This window comes from Octopus bimaculoides, chromosome 14, assembly GCF_001194135.2.
Source record: "Octopus bimaculoides isolate UCB-OBI-ISO-001 chromosome 14, ASM119413v2, whole genome shotgun sequence".
In the NCBI taxonomy this organism is placed as follows: Eukaryota; Metazoa; Mollusca; class Cephalopoda; order Octopoda; family Octopodidae; genus Octopus; species Octopus bimaculoides.
The window spans coordinates 14,691,528-14,698,345 of NC_068994.1; the positions used below are offsets into that span (position 1 = coordinate 14,691,528).

Consider the following 6,818-nt stretch of genomic DNA (forward strand, 5'->3'; position numbering starts at 1 on the left):
GTGATAAATTTGGGATAAATTGCAAGTGAGGAAGATTAAGTTGGGATTGGGGTAGATTGCTGGTGGGATTCTAAGTTGTGCTTTGTAAGGTTACCATTTGTCTTTTGATGTTATCGCTGCCACCCAGTCTAAAATACTTGAGTTGCTTGAGCTAGAAATACAGCATCTTCTGCAGCACTAGTACTTAGCACTGGATTGGACATCTTGTATGACAATTTGGGTAATGGGGAAGAATAGAGGTGAGGGTGAGAATGAAAGGAAAATAGAGAGAATGTGCTTGATAGAGTGAATGGAAGTTATAGAAAGAGAGGTGGTGAATTGAAGTGACGGAAAGAGAAAAGGGAGAATTATTAACTCACTGTATGATATGAAATGCTTAGCAGCATTCCTTCTGGCTTCATATTCTGAGTTCAAATTCTGCAGAGTGTGTCAAAAAGGAATTTTAATCAATTGAAACTGAACACATAATGAGAAGAAAAGTCATTAGGGCTAATGACAATTCTTGTCATGATAGACAAGGGAGAGAAATTTGAAATTAAAATTGATTAAAAATTAAATGCTGTGATGCACAGTGTGGAGAAAATCCAATCTTTGGTAAGTTTGGTGACAATTCTGGGCGTGTTTGGATTTGTTAACCCTTCACAGCAATGTATAACCTAATATGTACTGAGGAAATCTTAGAATTCTTAGAACTACTTTGAGAGGTTATAGACTTTATTGAGAACTGTAGTTTCTAGAGAAGAAACAATAGAAAGACTTGGTTCAATAACAAAAGATTAAAAAGGATCAGTAAAAATATCCATTGAACACATCAGTTTCACCTGTAATGAATGCCTGTGATCAAGGCAGGTGTTCTAACTAAGCTATCATCACCATCGTCATCATATGTCCATTTTCCAGACTGGCATAGGTTGGCTGTTTTGACAGGAGCTAGCAAGCTAGAGAGCTGCACTAGGCTCCAGTTGTCTGTTTTAGCATGGTTTATGAAATTTGGGGTAAGGATCCAGTTGATTACATCAACCCTTGTGCTCAACTGATGCTTATTTTATCAACCATAGAAGGATGAAAGAAAAAGTCAGCCATGGCAGAACTTATAACTAACGAATATGTTGAAATAAGATTATAAAATATTGAAAATATTGGAATGAGCTTTATAAATAGTGAAAATATTGAAAATATTGGAATGAGCTTTATAAATAGTGAAAATATTGAAAACATGGGTATGAGATTAATATTTATAAATATTGAGAATACTGAAATGACGCTTTCAATACCAACCCACATGATAGCACTTTCGATGCCAACCCACCTGGTTCTACAGTACCAACTTCCTTATTAAAGGGAATCTCATTAAAATCTTCCATCAAAATTTCATGTTAATTGTTCCAAACACCAACTTAATAATGACAAGATCATTTTTCAAAATCTTCCATTATTTTCAAAAACCTTCATTATTTTCAAAATTCTATATTATTTTCAAAGTTCATCATTTTCAAAATCCTGCATTATTTTCAAAATCTTCCATTATTATCCAAATTCTTTTTTGTTTTCAAAATTCTTCATCATTCTTAAATACTTCTTATTTTCAAAATCTTTCATTATTTTGAAGAATAATTTAAAAGAAAGCTATATATTTTAATGGAAATAAGGTAACAAAAGGGTTAAATTTATAAATATTGAAAACATTGAACAGAAATTTATACACTGTAAATATCAAAAATATAAAAATGAGATTTATATTTACAAATATTGAAAACTGAAATGAGGTTTATAAAATATTATAAATTTTAACCAGAGATTCAGAAACTGAAACTGTTTTCCCATGGCCGGACATGTTTTTCTTGGAAGATTGGAAATGCATGACATTGCGTGTATAACAGTGACATTTGTTTACCTTTTTGCAACCATAATATGATGTTAAAACAAGGATAAACACACACATATACACAACTGATATGTGTGTGTGTATGTGTAGGTTGTTTGAAGTGTATAGATTTTATACATTAAGAAAAAGAAGGTACTCGGAATTTGGATAAAAATGATTTATTTACCACTTAACATTCCCTTTCAGTGATTCATCGTGAATGACTTTTTATAGAAAATTCATCCCTTACATGTATATACATATGTGTGTGTGTGTGTGTGTGTGAGAGAGAGAGAGAGAGAGAGAGAGAGAGAGAGAGAGAGAGTCAGGTGAAAAATATCTGGAGTTGACTGTTTTCTTGTGTTTTGGAAAGAGAATGTTTTGAGAGCAAAACCCAACAAAACAACTCCAGTTTCTTTCAACTGTTTCACACACACACACACACACATATATATACAGGGTGTGTAAAATATTTGAGGACAGATTTATGTTTATAAAAAATACAGATATGTAATAACAGATAATAACTTTATTTATCAAAAAATGCTATGAGGATAAAAATAAACCTTCTTTTCTATAATGTTATTCAATAAAGTCACCTGCAGCTTCAACAACTGTTTCTATATGAGATCTAAATCATCTACATGCTCAAATCAAGTGGTCCTGGTTCATTTTGGATATTACTCTGACTATGGCAGCTTTCAAAGAATCTTTGGTGTTATGGGCATGTTCATTGACCTCTCTCTCAACAACGTTTCACATGTAATAGTCCAATGGATTGAGATCTGGGGAATTAGGAATCCAAATGTTAGAGGTTATGTGATAATGAAAATTTTCAGCCATCCATTCTTGTGTTACTAGAACCATGTGTGATAGTGAAGAGTCTTACTAAAACACATATGGCCTTCCATTGCATACACTGTTTATCCAGGGCTTAACAATTATTCCCAGGATCTCAATGTAGGTGGCAGAATTAGCTCTAAGGCCTTGTGGAAAGAAATAAGGAGGTATCACATGTCCTTGATTGCTGACAACCCCTAAAACCATGACAGTTGCAGGAAATTTTGTATGCATGACACTTAGAACTTCAGAAAGTTCTGCACATAACCATGTCATTTCTTCTGTTAACTTCTTGATCTTGGTCGAAGTTTTTCTCGTTTGAGAAAAACCAAATCAAATCTTCTGCTGGATTTTTCAGTTTGTTTAAGAGCCTTTTAGATCTGATGTAGTGATTTTCTTTTGCTTTTTCTGACAAATTGAGCTTTCCTCATCATATAAGATTGTAATCAATGATCTGTTGAACTTGCTGGATAAATTCAGGTGTTCTGATGATTTCAGAGCATTTAGAATGCTTTTTATGCTTCAATACTGGTGATACATTTCCATCCTCAGTCTCTAGCTCCTTACAAACTTTGTAGATAAAAGATCTGGCAACTTTTAGAAATAGAGATATTTCTAAATTGCTATGCTCAGCCTTTATAACCACAATAACAGCATGCCTCTTCATTTCTTGAGTAAGCTGAGGATCTACCATTATTATTTTCTGAAACAAAGATTGTATAGAGTTAGCAAAAAATGCAGCAATGACTCAAAAGAGATATGTTCTCAAATACCTTATGCACCCTGTATATATATATATATATATATATATATATATATACACACACATATATATATATATAAAAGGTATGAATTTTCTATAAGAAATCATTCATGATGAATCCCTGAAAGGGACGAAAGCACTATATTAGTCATTTACATCCAAATTCTGACAACCTTCTCTCTCTCTCTCTCTCTCTCTCTCTCTCTCTCTCTCTCTCTGTATATATTTAGTCAGCCTGGAGCTATAGCAGAAAACTCTGCCCAAAGTGCTAAGGCGCTGCACATTGGGACTGAATCTGAAACGATATGGTTGGGCAACAAGCTTTTTAACCACACAGCCATGCTGGTACCTAAATATCACATATTTACAAATATTTACAAATATTGAAAATATTGAAATTAGTAATATAGAAAATAATTAGCATTTAAAAAAAATTTTAAAATAAAATCTAGGCAGTTGCTTCTGATGATGTTTTACCAAAATAGTCTAGCATTAAGTAGTGACATGCAGGTAATCTGGCAAAAAATACCTGCGGCACCACTACTTAATATAGCTATTGGTTGTTTCAAATCTTCAATTACAAAGCAAATATAATAAGCAAATGAAAATTAGCAGATTAATGCAATGTGTAATGCACAGGCTATCAAGTATTGTACTAAGTATTTTCTTAGTATATTAGTAAATGATGTATGTGATATTACCAAAAGAAGCTGTTTTGTTTTATAGCTGTTCTTAATCATGTTCAAAAATAACAAACAAGTTAATATGAATATGGATACTCTCACCTTCCAGGGGTTATAATTATATTGTTGTTGTTGTTGCTCCTGCTGTTGTTGTTACTCCAGATCAGCCTCAACGAAGCAGGCTTACGATAAAGATATTTTTGTTTGTTTTTGTTGTTGTTTTTTTTCCCAGATATAATGTATTATCTGTACTTCCCTTTATCTAAGACCGTTGGGTATATTAGTGAGAGATTCGGCTGCTCTCTCTAGCAGGTTTACTGACCATACAGAAGCTTCTTCAGTGCTTCATGATCTGAGATTGCATGGCATTGCCAAGGAACTGAATCCTTAACCTTATGATTGTTGGCTGTACATATTTGATATTTTCAATAATTAACAGCTAACAATTTCAACATGGAGAATTTAAACATTATAAACATCAGTTTGAGACAGAAAAGAGAAATAACTCCACAGTTGAAGGATCTGGTTATCTTTTCTGTTTCAAAATGCTATGTTTAAGCAATATCATACAAATACCTATATTTATAATGTTTTATAAATAAAACAATGAAGTAGATAAGGCTACAAATTAGATTGGATTTCCCATTTTCAGTCCACTGCCGGACAAGTTGTCTCAACATATTCTTTCCACCAGTCACAGTCTGGTGTGGAGGCCACACACCCTGAACTTGAAATCACATTTGTTTGATGAACCTACTCTGTCACACTGGCTCGATATGCCTTGGCAAAATGATGCAGTGTTTATGCTCACATCCAAGAGTAGTTATGTTGATTACAACGACCCCAGTACTCAACTGGTACTTATTTCATTGACTCTAAAAAGACGAAAGGCAAAGTTGATCTTAACAGAATTTGAACTCAGAACGAAAAGACGGACAAAATACCACTAAGCGTTTCATCCAGTGTGCTTATAATCCTGCCAGTTCACAGCCTATAAATAGCAGCATATAAATATTCATTTCAAATTTTGGTACAAGGCCAGCAATTTCAGAAGAGAGGTAAAGTTGAATACATCAAACCCAGTGCTCAGCTGGTACTTATTTTATCAACTCTGAAAAGATGAAAAGCAAAGCCAGCCTCAATGGAATTTGAACTCAGAACGTAAGAACTATCACTAAACATTTCATCTAGCATGCTAATGATTCTGTCAGCTTGCCGTCTATAAATCACAACACTTAAATATTGCATTAAAAATCCCTTTAGATATAATATTTATAGCTTTATCTTATTTGAGTTACAAACAAGTTACTTCATGACTCTCAAAGATTCTAAATTCATGCACATAAATCAAAATAGTGTTTAGAAGAAAAGCTGTTTCCCATCGGTATTCATCTCAGAATTCTGTCTTGTATGTAAAAGTAAGACAAGGTGGTTTCAAACGCCATCTTGATGTTATGAACTGTCAACTGAGCATTTTGAATCATGGAAATGCCCAAAATGGCGGTCACAACAATAAGATACGCTTATTTTCTGAAACTTGTCTCAAAATTATTTGCTGGCTGTTTAGCGGATGTCTGTCATTGCTTAACATCAAGCATGAATGTCCATCTAAGCTGATACACGAGGTCTGATGTAATCTATCATTGCAACTGTAACAATTAGTATCTCATGATGTACATAGAAGTTGGTGTCATAGCTTCTATCATCAATGAACGTTCATCTTCCATGGTGGCTTTGGGCGACAGGTTTGACAAGATCTGATAGATCCAAGGAAGGTATCATGCTCTTCTGTCTGCTTTGGTATGGTTTCTACAGCCGGGTACCCTTCTTAATGCCAACCACTTTATAGTGGGTACTGGATGATTTTTGATTCAATTAGCACTAGTGAGATTGTCATGCAACTCACAAGACTACAAACCCTGAGGGGAAGGGTTGAGTTTATGCTAAGAGATGAGGGGTTTAAAGTATGACAGAAAGTGGAATGGAGAGCTGGTTCCTGTTGTAGAGAAACTACATGGCTACTCACAATTAAAAAAGAGGGTGAAAATAATCTGTAGGAGAGGCAAAGAGCGATTGGAAATCCTCTTTAGTACAATTCTATTATCTATTATTTGAACTCAGAATGTAAGAATTTCAGTAAAATAGAAGACAATAAACATATACGTCCACAATATAATGGTAATCAATGCAAGAACATCGAGGCATTCTTCTTGTGGTAACAAATTTTCAGCCAGGTCAGAAATTTCAGCTCTGCTGAGTTAGTACACAGTTCTTTTTTGTCTTGTCTTGGCACTCCATCGCTTACGACGACGAGGGTTCCAGTTAATCTGATTAATGGAACAGCCTGCTTGTGAAATTAACGTGCAAGTGGCTGAGCACTCCACAGACACGTGTACCCTTAACGTGATTCTCGGGGATATTCAGCGTGACACAGTGTAACAAGGCTGACCCTTTGAATTACAGGCACAACAGAAACAGGAAGAAAGAGTGAGAGAAAGTTGTGGTGAAAGAGTACAGCAGGGTTCGCCACCACCCGCTGCCGGAGCCTCGTGGAGCTTTAGGTGTTTTCGCTCAATAAACACTCACAACACCCGGTCTGGGAATCGAAACCGCGATCCTATGACCGCGAGTCTGCTGCCCTAACCACTGGGCCATTGCACCTCCACAC

General features: G+C 34.9%; 1 long non-coding RNA gene across 1 annotated transcript in view; it reads right to left on the bottom strand.

Annotated features, from left to right (window-relative positions):
* Nucleotides 1-696: 696 nt before the first annotated feature.
* The window catches only part of LOC128249366 (uncharacterized), a 12,899-nt gene continuing 6,777 nt past the window's right edge, over nucleotides 697-6,818 (bottom strand). Inside the window, exon 3 of the long non-coding RNA XR_008265466.1 lies at nucleotides 697-3,407. This is a non-coding gene — a long non-coding RNA (uncharacterized LOC128249366). The remainder of the gene's footprint in view (nucleotides 3,408-6,818) is intronic.